The sequence below is a fragment of the Eptatretus burgeri genome, chromosome 8 (assembly GCF_056783735.1).
Source record: "Eptatretus burgeri isolate ZD-2024b chromosome 8, Ebu_testis_v1, whole genome shotgun sequence".
Lineage (NCBI taxonomy): Eukaryota > Metazoa > Chordata > Myxini > Myxiniformes > Myxinidae > Eptatretus > Eptatretus burgeri.
The window spans coordinates 93,870,321-93,889,010 of record NC_140968.1 but is presented as its reverse complement, the minus strand read 5'-3'; the positions used below and the strand labels follow the sequence as shown (position 1 = coordinate 93,889,010).

The 18,690-nt window shown below is 43.7% G+C and overlaps 1 long non-coding RNA gene across 1 annotated transcript; it reads left to right on the top strand.

Annotated features, from left to right (window-relative positions):
* The first annotated feature begins 240 nt into the window (after positions 1-240).
* On the top strand, positions 241-3,166 carry LOC147022301 (uncharacterized). Its single transcript, XR_015060646.1, has 3 exons — positions 241-277; positions 1,716-1,826; positions 1,937-3,166. It is a non-coding gene; the product is annotated as an uncharacterized LOC147022301 (long non-coding RNA).
* Positions 3,167-18,690: the final 15,524 nt, after the last annotated feature.

Below are 18,690 nucleotides of genomic sequence, written 5' to 3'. Positions count from 1 at the left end.
AAAGATTTTTTACAGGTATGTACTAGTCTTCCCAAAGTCGGCAAAATGAGTATGGTCAGCTTACTGGTAATAGGGGGCACTGCATCAGCGGCACAGCTGCGCTTCCAGAAAAAAAAAGATGATGCAACGAGCAGCCACTTGCTGCATATGAATAATTAAATGAACACAAAAGGTTTATCGCTATATGCTAATTATAACTCCATTGCCCCTCCCCATTCCCACCTTTATCTCGCACCTTTAAGATCTTGAGAGTGTGGATTACAGAACAGCTGAACAGGTACTTTTGTTTCGAAGCAAATTTAACTCTTGGGAATATAGAATTCTGCTTTTTAACCATCAGGGACCAGGTGAGAGATGCGTATTGTCGCGACTCCCTCCGCCACCGAAGGTGGACGGGAGTTTATGTTTCACCCCTGTCTGTCTGTCTGTCTGTCTGTCTGTCTGTCTGTCTGTTGGTCTGGTTGTGACGAGGATATCTGAAAGTGTTGTGCACGGATTCGGACGAAACTTGGTGGAGATGTTGTGTGTGTGACGAGGAATAATTGATTCGATGTTGGTGAAGATCCGGATCCGAAATGATTTTTAAAAGTTTTTTTTTTTCAAGTGATTCTTCACCATTCTTCACCATATCAAAAGGTTGTGGACGGATTATGACAAAACTAGGTGGAGGAGTTGGGTAGGTGACAAGAACAAGCCGATTCGATTTTGGTTCAGGTCCGAATCCAGATACAACCTATGTATCTGGGATACAAAACGTCAACTATTCAGCCTGATGGAGGTACGCGCTCGAAGCTGTTCGAGTTTTGTATGCCGTCTGTGGCTGCTGGTTGCATCATTGCTGGGAGCGCGGCTTTTCCACTGATGCAGTGGCCCCTGGAGGTGATGGCAGGAATTTTAAATTTTTTAAGGTGCTGGCGATAGCTCGCCTCCTCTTCACGAAGGACACCGTGGGATCTTTATAACGTTCACCAACTAATGCCGGGGCACGGGATGCCCAGTTTAACGTCCATCCGAGGGACGGTCTGTATCTGTATCAAAAATATAAAAATATCAAAAAGTCTGTAAAAAAAAAAGAAAAAAAAGACTGTCTGTATCAAAAAGGTAAAAGGTCTGTATGGTGGCAGCACACACATTGATGACCGAAGCCCCCCCACAACGGAATTAAGTCGATGCAGACCGATGAATTGAAGTGATGTGGTGTTGATCTCACTCGAGATTGACGAGCCAAATGATCTCCTCTTGTGTCCAAATTCCTTGTAATTGTCCAATGAACAGCTCGGGTATTTTAAGCTGGTACCAACACACTGGATGGATTAATCGAGCAAGTCAAAGTTCCTGGTAGATACCAGGAACTGTAGATACAGGTTGGGTGTAACAATACTGTGCGACGGGCTGTCTCGGTTCCTCGAAAGTGGCACGAATACTGTAGTTTGGTTGAAAGTGTCCGTAACATGAGCCAGTGGTGTTGTACGCTCAGGTCTTCAGTCGATAGAGGGCGCACGCTGCTCGTAAAGAACTATATCATGGTTTTTGGAAGTTAAACGTCACATAGTGAAGAGTTCCTTTCTATTTTTTTCTCTCTCTGCCCCTCATGTCTACTCTCGTTTGTTCTTTCTTTCTTTGTTCATCTTCTTCTGCTTATTCACAACATTCAGGAGTTCGAGGACACGTGATGCGGTCCTTTGCTCATTCTGCTCTGCTTTGTTCCTCATCAGCTGAACAGACTCATCTTAAGTTGCGCAGGAACGAAGTGGCTTATGAAACAGATTTCTCTTATTGGAAGAACCGATGGCTTGGAAGAGCTCTTTGAAGACACCTGAACACAGGTAGCCGTAATTAAGTGATTTTAATTTTTGATGCTGATGAACACATGTGTGTCTGCATGGTTGCTGGTCTGTATTAACTTTGATAAAATTGCACACTTGACACCTTGCAGGACATTGTTGGAGGACTTTTTATTCTGAAATGGAAAGAACAATCAAAACTCAAAGGACACAGTATTTTATGCACTGTTTATCACATCTTCGAATGATACACATGCTAATTATATTATAGTCCCACTTTGGGAGTTGACCTCCCCCCAATTCATTCTCTGTTGATTTGGACTCTCTCTATGTAGCCAATGGTAGTGGTGTGTGTGTGTGTGTGTGTGTGTGTGTGTGTGTGTGTGTGTGTGTGTGTGTGTGTGTGTGTGTGTGTGTGTGTGTGTGTGTGTGTGTGTGTGTGTGTGTGTGTGTGTGTGTGTGTGTGTGTTCTGGGCAGACACCATGTTGGACGTGCAATGAACGAGTTGAACGCAGTTTAATCTTTTTATTTATTTATTGCTGTGAACGTTACTTGGTGGCAGGGGTAAACTTTCCAGAATGGAGCAATTTAAACCTCCGAATTTCCTGCGTCTCGAGGGAAATTTATGAGAACTGGAAACGTTGGGAACAACGGTTTAATTTGCACTTGAAAGCCATGGGGACCGACAACAAGACTGAAGATGTGCAAGTCGCAATACTCCTCCATTGTGTTGGGGAAAGATGCATTGGAAGTATTTAACACGTACAATTTTGAGCAAGGAGAGGACAACAAAGAAATTTCTGAAGAAATTTGTGGATGACTGCAATCCTCAAAAAAATACCTTCTTCAAGAGGTATGAATGCTGGAAATGCTCTCAGCATGAGGGGGAAACAATTGCTTAGTTTTTCATGGACTTGAAGAAGAATTCAACCAATGTCTATAGAAAGCAGCCTTTTTGGAATGTTGGCCTCATTTTACATCCAATCATCATGTAACTGTTAAAAAATAAATTTTCCATGGGTAGGCACACTGATGTTGAAAGTTTTGTGTCAATCGCTCAAGTGGTTGCAGAGAAAACGCATTTAAGAGGAAGTAAAGGTGAAAATGTGAGGATGGACGAAAAAAAACAAGGCAGGACCTCGGCCTACGCTCCACAACATGGTCAAGGATGGTTGTGGATGCCTATTACTAGTTAAAACTAGAAAGAGCCATCAGAGATTGTAGACTGTCGCCAGGACTTGTTTTTTGTCGTGTATTTTGTGTGGCAAACAAATAGAAGGATGGACTAAATGAAAGGGCTAAATTGTTGAGTTGTAAAGGTCAAAGGTCTGGAAAGTTGTAATAGTCAAATGGTCTGAAGGTTTAAAGGTCTAAGGGTGTAAAGGTCAAAGGACTGGAAAGTTGTAATAATCAAATGGTCTGAAGGTTTAAAGGTCTGAAAAGATCTCGAGGGTCAAAATGGTATAAATCATCGAAAGGGTCTTTAAAGGTCGAAGCGGTCTAAAAGGGTGTAATTTAAGGTCTCAACTGTCAGAATTGTCTGAAGGAGTTTAAAGGGTCTTAAAATGTCGAAAGAGCATCGAAATGTCGGAGGTTTAAAATGGTAGAAATGAGTCGATGGGATTCTAAAGGGGTATGTCAGTATACCCTAAAGGGGTATGTCAGTTCTTCAGGTTCTAAAATGTCCAACAGAATGTTGTCTTAGGGGTGTAATGAGGTCTCAAGGATCTTAAAGGGTCTCAGGGTTCTAGAGGATCTTTGGGGTCTTCGAGGGTCTTAGGGTTCTGAAGGTCACATCCTCTTCAATTTCATTCTTCCCTCCAGGTCTTCTCGATAGCTGTTCACCACCATCTCAGATCGTCTCCAATCCTAAACCATTATCTTTTCTACCCTTGTTAACCCCACCCAAATCCCTCCCCTTTCCAATTTCCCCTCCTTGGAGTTTCCTTCTGTACCCATTTTGTCCACTCCATGCATGCGTGTTTTGCATCCTGTTTTTGGCTGTTGTGCCCTGATTCGTTCACTGCACTCGCTCTTCCACAATCCTCAACTGTGCATGTAAAAAAGACAGGGTCTTTGGGGTCTTGAGGTTCTAGGGGGGACTTCAGGGTCAAAAGTGTCTTAAAAGGTCTTGGTGGTGTTGGGATTTTGAAGTCTTGGGGGTCTTAAGATTCTTAGGGGTCTTAAATGATCGAAAGGATTTTACCCTTTCTCTGAATATGGTTTTATTCCACCGTACATCTTGGTAGGTCTGAGGGGATCTTAAGGATCTGAAGAATTTTAGGGGTCTTGAGGGTCTTGGGATTCTAAGGGGTATTCAGGGTCTTGAGTATCTCAAGGGATTGGAGTCTAATGTAATTAATGTACCTACTCACGTTCTGTGTGGACAAACGAACAAACAAATAGACAAACAGACCCAAATGCAATTCCTTCTCCTCTTGCGAGGGTTAATAAAGGTGAGCACAAATAACCTACACACATTATGATTTGTGATCACTTGGTGTTATAGAATCAGAAATGAGAAATTGCAAGCACGTCTTTGTTGCATGCTCCCATACCTGACCATGCTCCCATACCTGACCTGACCTGGCGCATGCTCCCATACCTGACCTGACCTGACCTTTGTGAAAAGGTCGATGATCCAACACCAGACGAAGCACCATCGTGTTGTCATGCTCGTGATGCGACTGCCAGTTACCTGAAAGAAATGAGAAACACAGCTCTGATGAGAAGTCTGTACATGCTGTTTGGACTCATTGGAGAAAGGAACGTTCACCAGGAAATGATGTTTCACAGTTGTACAACTGTCGGAGGTGTGGATGTAAAGGTTGGCTGAGGCAGTGTCCAGTCCTAAAAACTTGTCACATCTGTCAAGGGGAAAATCATCTCTCCAAAATGTGCAAAAAACGCAGGATGAATGTGCACACAATATTGAAAGGCACATGTCAAGGAATCAGAGGAGGTGTTGATGGCGATAACTCCAATTCAGGGGAGCTTGTTATTAGTCAACTGACTGTGAATGTACACTCCAATGAAAAGTCTTGGCTTACAAAGCTCGATGTGAATGTCAAGGTTGTAAATTTCAAGCTTGATATTCTTGCGGAGGCCAATATGCTGCCTCTGAAAATTTATCGACAACTTCCTGTACAGCAGAACCTACAAAGAAGAAACCTATTGCTGTCATCCAATGGCAATCACAAGGTGTCACCAGAAGGCAAGGTCTGACTTGATCGCTTGCAGTTTTACGTTGTGAATGTATGGTCTCCACCCATTCTCGGGTTAAAGGCCTACACACAGTTGGATCTTATTCGAAAGTTGACACAATAACTGAGACTTGTTTGGACAAGGATGAACTGTTGCAGGAATTTGGTGATGCGTTTGAAGGCCTTGGGGAATAACATTGAATTGATGGTGATGCTACTCCAGTAATTCACCCACCAAGAGGAGAACCCCATAAATCCAATGTCTGAATCAATTAGAAAATAATGGGGTGTATCGAAGATGGATAAACCCACAGTCTGGGTTAACAGTCTTGTATTTATTGAAAAACCAAAGAGTGGTTCTCTTCGTTTATGTTTAGACCCTAAAGCGATCAAACAGGAGCACAACAAAATACCGACCGCTGAGGACATTGCTTCTAGATGAAGTGGCAAATGTGTATATTCTCCATTTTGGATGAGAAAGGTGGGTTTTTGCAGATCAAGCTGGATATTGAAAGCTCAGTGTAGTGTACATTTCATGCTCCATTCAACCATTACAGATTCTGCAGGTGCCCTTTCGGTATATTTTTCAGATTCCAGTTGTTCGGCGACAGAGATGATATCGAAGTGTTTTTGATGACCTGATAAGTGCAGAAAAAGATGTCGCCGACCATGATCACATTCTGAAGCAAGTGTTACACTGCGCTGGAGAGAACAACGTGAAGTTCAATAAAAAAAACAAGTTCACTATCGTGTGAACGAGGTGAATGATGTTGGCAATGTAGAGTCTGCTCAGAGACTAAAGCCAGACCCAGAAAAAGAGAAAGCCATTGATGAGTATCCGAAGCCTGAGAACAAGCAAGACTCACAACAGTTCTTCGGAATGGCAACATATTTGGGCCAGCTCGGTGGTGAAATGTTAAGAGCATCCGCTCCAAGTCTGGGAGGTCGGTGGTTCAAACCCCCCTGCCGAGTCATACCAAAGACTTTAAAAATGGTATGTGCTGCTTCTTTGCTCTAAGTTCAGCATTTAAAAGGATAAGAGCAAAGACGATCCACATAGGTTCGCTCCCATGGAGAAGAGGAGATTCCTTCCTCAGAAATGCCGCACTAAGTGCAGTCGGAAAGGTGCTGCTATTGTTGGGATGTTGCTATTTCCCATAGTGCTTCGGGAAGATATGGTACATCCGCCAAGCTCAATGGCTGTTTTTGTCTTGTTTGACACTATTTCTTTGTATGTCCATGTGTGAAAGATGTGTGTGTGTGGAAGCTCCACTATGAGCCTTAGATCCTGTAAAAACAAACAAAAAACACGTTCATAGCCAACCTGCCGGTGTGTCTGGCTTCACTAAGGCCAATCCTGAAGAAAGACATTGATTGGCATTTGGGCAGTGAGCAGGGTGCTGCATTCCAGCATATTAAACAAGCTTTGTCCACCACACCCACATTGAGGTTTGTTTCTGAATGTACAGTCTGCTGTTGTGATGCAAGCTGACTTTTTGAAAGTAGGCCTGAGTGCTTGCCTCATGCAAGAAGGCCACCCTGTGGCTTACGCTTCAAGAATCTAGATGATTGACTGAAGCAGAACAAAATGATGTGCAAATTGAAAAGGAACTTTTGGCGATCATTTCCACATGTGAAAAATTCAAACAGTACACGTACGGTAAAGCCATGGTCGTTGAAACGGACCAGCAGCCACTTGAGACGATCAGTCAGAATGATCTCGGCAAAGCATCACCCTGTCTTCAGGAATGTCGCTTAGACTGTACAAGGACTTTAAACATCGTCTTAAAAAACATTACTTTGGGCATTTTATTCCACCATACATCCTTATCCATCAACATAAGAAGGTTAGGTGGAATAAGATCTCTTGTGTCCGTCTTGCTACAGTTGTTACGGACTTTCGCCACTAACTACAAGATGCCACCAATGCTAAACGCAAATGCAGGCAATCCATCCCTCCGTGAACCATGTTCCATTGTGTCGTCACATTCCAAAGAGTTATTCCTCTCCCAGCGATGGCCAAGCTAGCTAAACACCTCAGGTTGAGATGCATTTAAGGAGCCGTCGGCTGCTTGGAAACCCAGCAGCCAATCTAAAAAATCACAAAAGCTGTTCTGTATTTAACATGGCGGTGTGTGTGTGTGTGTGTGTGTGTGTGTGTGTGTGTGTGTGTGTGTGTGTGTGTGTGTGTGTGTGTGTGTGTGTGTGTGTGTGTGTGTGTGTGTGTGCGTGTGTGTGTGTGTGTGTGTGTGTGTGTGTGTGTGTGTGTGTGTGTGTGTGTGTGTGTGTGTGTGTGTGTGTTGGGCAGGCGCCAGGTTGGACATGCAAAAGACGTCAAACACATTTTGTTAAATCTTTTCAGGTATTGCTGGAATGTTACACTGCACACAGCTCTGAGCAATATTCCACCTGCTGCTTCTATAAATATACAAAATGAAACACAGACAGATGTAGCAGTTATTAGGCCCACTGCCACTGGAAGGATGTGAGGTGTTAGAATGCATCTCCAACACAGTTTGCAACATTCAACTTATTTGAGGGGGAGGGGTGTGTGGGGGAGTGGAGGGTTGGCTGAGCCAGTCGATGCCTTCTTTTCAGAGCATGCATTAATTGTGTGTGTGTGTGTGTGTGTGTGTGTGTGTGTGTGTGTGTGTGTGTGTGTGTGTGTGTGTGTGTGTGTGTGTGTGTGTGTGTGTGTGAGTGTGTGTGTGGTGTGTGATAATCCATGGTTAATTCAGGGCAGGGTCACAGGCATTTATCATGATCCATGAATGATTTTAGAACTCTGGCACTGACTACTTGTACCTCAATGGCCATCCATTCTATGGCAGTTGAGTGAATAAAATAATGTTATACCATCTTGACCTTGTGATCCAGCAATAGGCTTTGGCAGCTCAGGGCATTGGGGCCTTTCAAATTGCCATCAGGTTTGCAATACATTGGCGATGATGCACTGGTGGACCTGCACACAATTTCTTGGAATTTCCTCGATAAAGGATGGTACTTGATAGAACAAAGAACAAGACAAGACAATATAAAAGTTGTTTGCTGTTAAGTAGACTGTACAAAGTGGAGGGTGTATATGTACAAAGGTGGCTAATTTATGTGACACAGAGAAATTGCTAAATTGGACGATCAGTTTGGTGGATAAAACCCACCATTGCTCCTGAAAGGCTTGTCTCTTGTCCATCAGCGACACTTGCCCAGCAAAGCTTTTTTGTGGTAAAGGAGGAGCAAGAAGAGAATGTGCTCGAGCACACCATCGATCACTGTGATTGTGATGCACACTGGTGGGATGGAATGAGCTTCTACCTTTTACATGTCTTCAGTCTTCTATTCCATGTTTTAGTATCTTCTCTTTCTCCAAGGATGCTTCATATGCCAAGCTTCCCCTGGAGGGTTCTTGTCTTTCAAGAGATCTTTCTCAAGGTTGGTAAACTCGGTTTTAGTGCTTCACTTTGCTTCCTGATACCCTAAATGGTATGTGGTGTCAAACAGTATACAGATTGCTCTGTATGCATTGTATTTTAAGTTGACGATACCTTAAGGCAAAAAGAGTAAGTGGTTCTCGTATAGCTGTGCAATTTTGGTTTAGGGCCGTGTATTAGCTTGATCAGTTTTGTACAGTGGTGAAAAAAAAGTTTGTGAACCCCTTAGAATTTTCTGTATTTCTGCATAAGTGTGACCTAAAATGTGATCAGATCTTCATGTAAGTTATAATAATAGATAAAGAGAACCTGATTGAACAAATAGCAAAAAAATCTATTTAATGAGCAAAATTATCCAACATTCAATTCATTTGTCAGAAAAACTATGTGAACCTTCACATTGAGTAACTGGTGGCACCCTCTTGAGCAGCAATAACTCCAACCAAACGTTTCCTGTAACTCTTGATCAGTCCTGCACATCGGCTTGGAGGAATTCTGGCTCATTCCTCCTTCCAGAACTGCTTCAACTCGGAGATATGTGTGGGCTTTCTTGCATGAACTGCTTGCTTCAGGTTCTGCCAAATCATTTCAATTGGGTTAAGGTCTGGACTTTGACTTGGCCATTCCAAAAGGCAAAGTCTCTTCTGCTTCAGCCATTCTGTTTTACTCCAGCCACACTTGTGTGTTTCGGATCATTGCCTTGCTGCATGACTCACTTTCTGTTAAGCTTCAGCTCCCGAACGGATGCCTTGATATTCTCCTGTATAATTTGCTGGGACAATCTAGAATTCATGGTTCCGTTAATGATGGCAAGCCGTCCAGGTCCTGAGGCAGCAAAGCAGCCTCAAACCATGATACTCCCACCACCATGCTTCATAGTTAGGATGAGGTTCTCATGTTGGAATGCAGTGGTTGGTTTTCGCCAAACATAACGATTCTCATTTAAGCCAAAAAATTCCACTTTCAACTCACCTGTCCACAGAACATTCTTCCAAATAGCCTTCTGGATCATCCAGGTGGTCTTTGGCAAACTTTAGATGGGCGATAATGTTCTTCTTGGATAGCAGTGGTTTCCTCCTAGCTGTCCTCTCATGCACACCATTCTTGTTCAGTGTTTTCCTAATGATGGACTCATGAACATTGACATTAGCCAATGCAAGAAAGGCCTGCAGATCCTAAGATGTTACCCTGGGGTTCTTTGTGACCTGGATTATTGTACGCCTTGCCCTTGGAGTGATTTTCGTTGGACAACCGCTTCTGGAAAGAGTAACAATCGTGTTGAATTTTCCACATTTGAACACGATCTGCCTGATAGTGGATTGGTGCAACCCAACATCTTTACAAATAGTTTTCTAACCCTTTCCAGACCAATGAGCATCGACAACTCTTTTTTTTTTTGAGGTCCTCAGAAATCTCTTTTGATCGGGGCATGACACGGTTCCACAAACCTGTGGTGAAGACCAAACTCTATTGGTGACGAACAAAGTTTATGTTTTTCATATAGGGCAGGCAAGGCTACCAAAACTCACTGTGATTGTCATCCCATTGATTGAAACACCTGACTAAAATTACCCCAATTAATTGAGCCGATGTTCGGATTCGTTTTTCAGTTTGTTTTTTGAATATGCCTAACAGCACATACATGAGAATCCCAATTTTTTGATGATATGTATACGTGTGTATATATATTTATGTGTATATCTAAATATATATATATATATATATATATATATATATATATATATGTAATCTTCTGTACTTAATGGTTGTATGCCTGGTGTTGGCTTAGGCCGAGGTCACATTTGCTCTACGGCGAGAATACGGCGGCCGTATGCCCTCTGAATTGACAGAAGCGTGCGGCGGACGCAGAAAAACTGAGGTGGCCTCAGGGAGGCCCTACGCCGTTTGGCTATATTTTGCAGGCCGAAGGGTCGCCGTGGAATTATAGCGCAGAGTTATAACTTTTTTTCATTTCTACGTTCGCCGTAGCAATTCGACAAGCCAAGCTATGACGTAGATGTGTTCCACGTCGACCGTACGTTGGGCGTACGGTGTGCTTGCGTTATTCGTGCGGCTACCGTAAGCTCTTCTCAATGAAAAATGAATTTTCCCAACCCCCAAAAAAATTACGGCGGCCGCACTATTTCCACGGTCGCCGTACGGTGGCCTTGCAGTCTGTGTGACTACCTGTGGGCAACGCAGGGTCGACGCACGGTTCCCCTACGCCCGCCGTGCACCGACGTACGGCCTCCGTGGCAGTCTGCGTCGACCGTGCGTCCACCGTGCGCTACCGCTAGAGATCGGAGTATAGGTGTTTGCCTATACCGTGGTGCCCCAGAATCCCAATTTAATTCGTTCCAGGAGGCTGTTCGGATTGCATAAAGTTCGGATTCCAAAAATATTTCCCAATAAGAAATAATGGAGTGAATTAATCTGTTCGTGGACCCAAAGAAAACCCACTTTCAAGACAATTTAAACTGAAATTACCCATGTTTAAGGTAAAATTTGATGAGTAAATGACCTTCGGTGGCGGTGTATTGTTTGTAAACTGGTACAATCACCACATCCAAAGGTCCACACAGGCTCGTGCTCCGGCCTGGGTTCCGATCGCTTGCGCACTCTGCGAGAACGCTGCCCCCAGGGCAGCTCATCAAACATTATGCCCGCAGAACCACAATCCTTTCATCAAACGCATCGGGCTGACGTAATCATGGATATTCCAAATTACAACTGGTTTTGCTGTAAAATTCAATCCTTGCCCGACAGTCCGTCACACCACGTGATCGGATTGCTTTTTTGTTATTAATTAAAACACAAGATGATTAAAAAAACAAACATCGCAAATGAAGATGAAAACACGAGGTAGGGCCTGTCACATTTGGATCGGCAGCCGGAGGGTCTACAAAATGTACGGGCACGAGCAATTATAAAGCGGCCGCAGTATTTCCACGGTCACACAATGTAGCAGTCACATATATTTTTTTAGCAGCTCATAGAGAGCTCGGCATTATTCTTCTTCTTGTTGTTCTTCTTCTTCTTGTGAAGACAAAACTTTAATCTCTCAGACTCGGCTCTTGTATATACAAGATCCGGATCACCTTAAATACTGAGCACATGTACACATCCTGACATAGACGGTGCCTTTTGAGAGCGTCTATCATGAACTTTTAAATATATTCAGACATTTTCTTTAAAGTTTCGAAAAGTTGACGTTACTCTTTAAAGATTATTCTATTTATCGTATTGTAATTTCGTAACTACATATATTTCGTAAATACACGATATATCGTAAATACGTAAATACATTATGACGGGTTTCTTTATTGGCTGAATGAAGGCACGTGACGAAATATCGGAAGTTGTTGTTGTTTAAAAAAAAATAATTTTCTTTTAGCCGACAAAACCTTTAGGTTTTGGACGCTACTCTTGGACACATTTGTCCTTGTTATTTTTCGGGTAGCCGCACGCCGGATTTATAAATTGTGAAGACCAAAAACATGGGTGTGCCGTACTGTCTTTGATTTGATGTCGCACGGTGACCTTAGTAGGGCGTTCCTGCGGCGGCCATAGAAGTTTGAAGGCAGACGCAAGGTGCCCGCAAGGCGACCGCAGGGGGACCCTAAGCCGAACGTGCGGCCAGACGGACGGTAACGAATGGGTTAATTTTTTTTATTCATTATTTTTTTACCAGTTCTTTTGTTTCGGCTTGTCAAATTTCTACGGCGAACGTAGAAATGAAAAACGTAATAATTCCACGGCGACCTTACGACCTGTAAAATATAGCCATACGGCGTAGGGCCACCCTGAGCCACCTCAGTTTCTCTGCGGCCGCCGCACGTTTCTGTCAATTCAGAGGGCGTACGGCCGCTGTATCCTCGCCGTAGAGCAAATGTGACTGAGGCCTAAAGTATCGATCGACACACGAGAGATGCTTTCACGAGGACTTCCACCGATGAACTGAATGAACAAAGCATGAAGATGCGGCTCGAACAGGTGGGGGAGACACGTGAACAAACATGAACGCCACGTTGTGTTCGGTTTTTTTTTAATGTATTAGGTTTTTAGGGCAAAATTTTCTCGAAAAAATTGTTCGGATTCCAATTTGTTCAAACAATGGGGCGTTCGGATTCTGGGGGCACCACGGTATATTATAGTTATAGTATATTCAGTTATATATACTGGTATATTTTTATTTCAGTAAAAAAAAGAACTGGTATATATACCCATTCGTTACCATCCGTCTGGCCGCACGTTCACCTTAGGGCCTCCCTGTGGTCGCCTTGCGGGCAACTTGTGTCTGCCTTGAAAATTCTATGGCTGCCGCAGCGACGCCCTAAGGTCACCATGCGACATCAAATCAAAGACCGTACGGCACCGCCACGTTTTCGGTCTCCACAATTTATAAATACGCCGTGCAGCTACCCGAAAAATAAAAACATATGTGACTGCTACATTGTGTGACCGTGGAAATACTGCGGCCGCTGTATAATTGCTTGTGGCCGCAGATTTTGGAGACCCCACGGCCGCCGTGGCAAATGTGACTTAGGCCTTAATGGTTAGGGTGGTGGGCTTTGGATCGAACGGTCCTGAGTTCAAATCCCTATACCAGGTGGGGTTAACTCGGACTATCATCCTTCTGAGGTCAGCAAAATGAGTGCCAGCATGCGGGTATACTGTGTCGGAGTGGTGACCCGTCCAGGATTGTGCCTGATAGCCAAGGAGACTGCTTAAACAGTAACAACGCTATGCACAGAGTATGGTCTCAATCTCCTCTCCTTCGTGTGTGTGTGTGTGTGTGTGTGTGTGTGTGTGTGTGTGTGTGTGTGTGTGTGTGTGTGTGTGTGTGTGTGTGTGTGTGTGTGTGTGTGTGTGTGTGTGTGTGTGTGTGTGTGTGTGTGTGTGTGTGTGTGTGTGCGTGCGCGTGCGCGCGTGTCATCTCCATAACTCCAAAACTGAAACCGAGCAGCCTGAAACTTTGCTTGCATACCAAGAAAACTTCAAGGAAGTGCACAACTGTAAATTTGGTGTTTGGGTTAATTCAAACACCTCTTTTGAAGATAATTAACAGCCTGATTTTATTATGTCCTTTATCTGGCACATCCTCGGTCACTGCTCTCGATGGGGTCCTCACACATATCCGAGGTAACCTCGCTGGGCTCTGAAGCTGCCATGTGTTTTTAGCTCACCTGTTCGAAGAACAGAGAGCTATAGCGATACCCCCGGTATGAGCGTCAGCGTCGGCGTCAGCGTGAGCGTGTAAATGTTAAAGTTTTTGGTGCAAGTTATTAGAAGCTTGCCGTTCATTTAATATGTGTACTAGGATGCTGATATTTGGCATGGAGGTTCCTTTGAGGTATATTATTGATGTAGTGAAGTTGAAATTGAAGAATAATTTCAAATGTTTTAAATTTTTGACCTGTTTTGAACTTAACTTTTTTGTAGCACATCAACGTTGGTTTTTGGTGCAAGTTATTTAAAAGCTTGCCATTCATTTAATATGTGTACTAGGATGCTGATATTTGGCATGGAGGTTCCTTTGGGGTATATTATTGATGTAGTGAAGTTGAAATTAAAAAAGAATTTCAATTTTTTTTTAATTTTTGACCTGTTTTGAACTTAACTTTTTGTGGCACATCAATGTTAAAGTTTTTTTTTTCCTTTTCTGATGTTTTTACCTCCCACTATTTTTTACTGATTACAATATACAAATACATACATAGCTTTAAAATTATTTGGAACAGACTTCACTGCAATGCTTTATATAAAAAATATTATTAGACTAGTTTTATTCCTGCTCAACAATGCTTTGAATTGCTTGGAACAGGCCGCAACAATTTCTTAACAATGAAGTTTTTCCTCTTCATTCTTCTCAATCACATTATCAAATGCCTGTTCATCATAGCTACGAATTGCCGGGTACATTGTCATGCTTGTAAACACCTGGAGATGGCAGCGTTCGTGCCTTTATTTCATTTCCACACATGCGATAACCACAAGAATCTCTTAAACTAAGCAGAATTACAAAATTTACACTCCAGAATTGAACTTAGAAGCAGTTCTGACTCCTAAAATAAGTGTTCGTCTGCCCAATTCGGACATATTTGACATTTTGGGTGTCTCTGGGAGGTGCATGGTTTAATATGATGGTTCGGTGATTGCTAATCGCATGCCAAACGAGCCGTTTCTTATCAACCATTTTGATGGAGTGCTTAAGCCACTTGGTGAGCACTCTACGATATTCGCACTGTCACTGAATACTCTATGTCGATTGACTTGAAAAAAGTTCATAGGTCACTCGCATGTGTTGTTCTGCAGTGCAACAGGCAGTGGCTAGCTCGCTGAAAATGTCAAATTTTATTTTCCACAACCTTTCCCCTTTTTGTTCCTCCAATTTGTGACCCATCACTTTGGCATAGATAAATATAAATAGAAATTAAACTTCATTTTTAAAAGTTTCTTCAACCGTTTTGTTGAAATTACGGTTGAAGAAACTGTTTTTTTAAGTTTCTTCAACCATAATTGGAGGGAATAACCATTCAGCTCTCACCTATTAAATTACTCCAGGTGACTTGGATTTCCGTAAATGTGAGAGACGTGATTCGGTCTTGTTCTTTGTATGTTAATTGCATGCAGAGATTTATGTTTCAAAAGTTCAAAAAAGAAAAAATACGTAACTGTGGGAACGTTACTCCCTATTTCCACAAACAAAAAAAGTGGGAATAGGGGGTAACAGATGTAAAATCGACTGGTTATGTCATTTCTAAACGTTTAGTATAAGTGTGTAGTTTCTGATTTAAAATAATAGGGCAAGTGTCAAAATTTGTTCAGAAGTTGACAAATATGACTTCTGCCCACCATAATGTCTACAACCCTGCTGTTCCCCCCCCCCTCCTTAACCCCCTAAATTGTTCCCTTCATAATCTGCCTATGTAAGCTTTATAAGTCATTTCACCAGTTCCACATGCCAGCGAATTCCCCCGCCCCTCCAAGGAAGGCGAAAGTTAGGACCTGCAACTCTCCGCCAAGGTGCTGGCAACCACCCAGGCCCGTTTAAGCAGCTTTGAAACCGCTCATAACTGCGGATGCAGTGAGAAGATATGAGAAGCTGAACAGGAGCCAATAAATGCACTGTCAATAAATGCACTGTCATGTCATTGATAGAAACTGAGGGGTGGGGCGGGTAAGAGAAACATGCAGTTCAGCAGGGACAGTATCAAGAGAGGAGTTGAGAGAGATAGACTGATGAGACAGAGCAGTTCGGCAGTGCAGAGCAGACAGTTAACTTGTGTCGCTGAACTCTTGCTGCATGTTTCTTATTTTGTTCTCCTTCAATCTATTCTCTTTTTCACAAGCCCAGTGAGTTCGACACATCAGTACAGAAGGAGAGAACTAGTGATGAGAACAAGCACGCATGTGCTGAGGAGAAGGCTGTCGAGCTCAGACTCGGTGCTGTCTGACATGTCTCTCCCATGCCAGGAACTCTATCTCTTTCTCTCTCACCACCAGCCCACACCAAGCCCATGCAAGTATCACATGAGAACAAGGTTTTCTCTGTATTGTAACCTATCCTTATCTAACTCTTTGTGGTGTGACTGGATAGGGTATCATGTAAGCCGTCGAGATATCGTGGACTCATGAGAAATTGTATAGATAATTATTGCGAACTATGTGTGCCTTCCTTGTTCCTACCGACCCCTTTTGCTTTCTTTAAAAAACATTTTCTCACCACTGGTGTGTTGGCCTGGTGTGCTGTTTGCAATTGGAAATTATTATTGCAGGCGGCACGAGTCAAACTCGCCGCCGTTGGAAATTGTCGGGAAAATGCCCCGTTAGGAGGTTTTAATACTGAAGCAGTTTGTCCTGGGTACATCGCTTGCTAACCATCCTTTCAGGTAGACAAACGAGCTCTAAGCAACAGACCTCATTCAAATTTCTGTACATCGGAAAACAAAGAATATATCTGTTCAGCTTTCCTGGCCGGTGCTCATCTGTCGCCAAATTGGTGATCATCCGGATGGGAGATTTGACTTTGTGTCCACCCTATGTCCACCATACTAATGTGGGGAGAGAGGGAGCTAGGAAGGGATGGGACAGCAATGAAGGAGGGAGGGAGAGCAACGTCTCACAACATGTTGCAAAGGAAGGGGGTGGGAGCAGGAGGGAGAGAGAGGAGGGAGGAGGCAGTGAGGAGGGGGAGGGAGTGAGGAGGGGTGGGGAAGAGAGGTGAGAGGAGGGAGGAGGGAACAAGGAGGGGTGGGGGAGAGAGAGCAACGCCTCACCACACATTGATATCCACTCCAGGAGGGAAGGGGTGAGAGGATGGGGGTGGGAGTGAGAGAAAGAGAGAGAGAGAGGAGGGGAGAGGAGCAAGAAAGAGGGGGGATAGCGAGGAATGAGATGTGTCAGGAAGGGGGTTGTGGGTGAGAGTGACATCTCAAAAATTGAGTTGAAATTTTTCAGAGTAAATGAATTAAAATATGAATACAATATTTTTCCAATTCTCTGTTGAACTCCTAGTTGACTTGTCCCATTGCTTTACTCATTCGAATCCTCCCATTATGTTAATTGTTCTTTTAATTCGATCTTTAATTTAATTTATTTTGCCTTCCCACACGACAGAGATTTTGCCACAAAGAACCCAGCTGCTGCCACCTTTACTTTCACGACAATCCCGCTGGTTAATTATTTTTGTTGCACTCAATTAAGTTACACTTTTGGAACCTTCGATAATCTTTTCTTCACTCAATATAATTCTCAGAACAGTTTAAAAAAAAAGAAAAGTAGAGTTGCATGCTTTGGCAATTTCACATTTTCTTGTGTAAATTATGGAGAAGGAGGCATCACAGCCTTGCTTGCTTTAAGTAAATACTCTTAGTTATAAGAATTGTTAATTTCGATAAATTTTCAGATTTTACTCCAGATTTTTTTTTTTTTGTATACCTTGTCGAGGCTCGTATGAGAGCTAACACACAACTCACAGCAAGGGGGCATGAGACGAGAGGGGCGGGAGTGGAAGGGACAAAACAGTGGGGAACAGACACATTAGGTGAACTGTGGAAGGGAGAGGGATGGGGATGGGACGAGGAACATGGCGAAGAGAAGATGGACATTACAGGGACTTTCAGGAAGGAAAGCAGGGGAATTGAAGGAAGTGGGCTTGGGTGGATTATTGGGGGTAGAAAAGATCGAGGATTTGGATGGGGGAAGATAAGAGGTGGTGGTGAACAGCTGTTTTGAAAGCCTGGAGGGAAGAATGGGAAAGAATAGAGTGAGGAAGTTTATTCCAAAGGCGGGAAAAAAGAGGAATGAAAGAGTGAAGGTGAGCAGTGATTCGTGATTTTGGTAGTTTTACCAGAAGGGGGTTTTTGGCGGACCTTGAGCGCCCTGTGGAAATGTGGTGGGGACAAATCGCAGAGAGAGCAGGGGGGCAAGGCTGGAGAGGAGTCGGTAGAAGACAGAAAGACCACCGACCAACCTGCGGTGATTGAGTGAGAGGCCCAAAGACTCAGCTTCATTGCGGGAGATACGAATGATCCGAAATGCCTTGGTTTCGACAGCGTGAAGCTGAGAAAGGTGGGAGGCAGGAGCACCAGCCCAGAGGGGAGAGCAGTACTCCATCAGGCTGCGGACAAAAGCTTTGTAAGTGGTCAGGAGCTCAAGAGGGCCGAGGAAGGACTTTGCACGATGGAGGATTCCCAGTGGGCGACTGGCTTTTGAGGCGAGGTTGGAAATGTGACTTTCCCAGGAAAGGTCATGGCAGATAGTGAGACCCAGAAGCTTGAAAGAAAAGACTTCTTCCAGAGGATTGTTGAGAAAGTGGATGGGGGGGTTTTGTAAACGGTCCTTTCGAAGAGACATAGTGAGAGTGTGAGATTTGTCTGGATTGAAAGACATGTTCCACGTGTTGGACCAGTTTGTGATTTTATCCAGATCTGCAGTGAGCGAAGAAGCTGCTGCTTGCCGGTCTGAGGGATGACAGATGGTACGGCAGAGGGTGGAGTCGTCGGCAAAGAGAAATAGAGGATTTTCCAGAGAGTCGGAGAGATCATTGATGAAAATCAGAAAAAGAACAGGGCCCAGAACACTACCTTGAGGAACTCCAGCCTGCACAGGAAGGGGGGATGAGAGAACTCCATTTAGGGCCACACGTTGACTGCGACAGGAGAGGAAGTCTGCGAGCCATGAGTGGAGATGGCCTTGAATACCATAGGAAGAGAGTTTGGTGAGTTGGGCAGGGTGCCAGACTGTGTCAAAAGCACGTGATATGTCCAGGG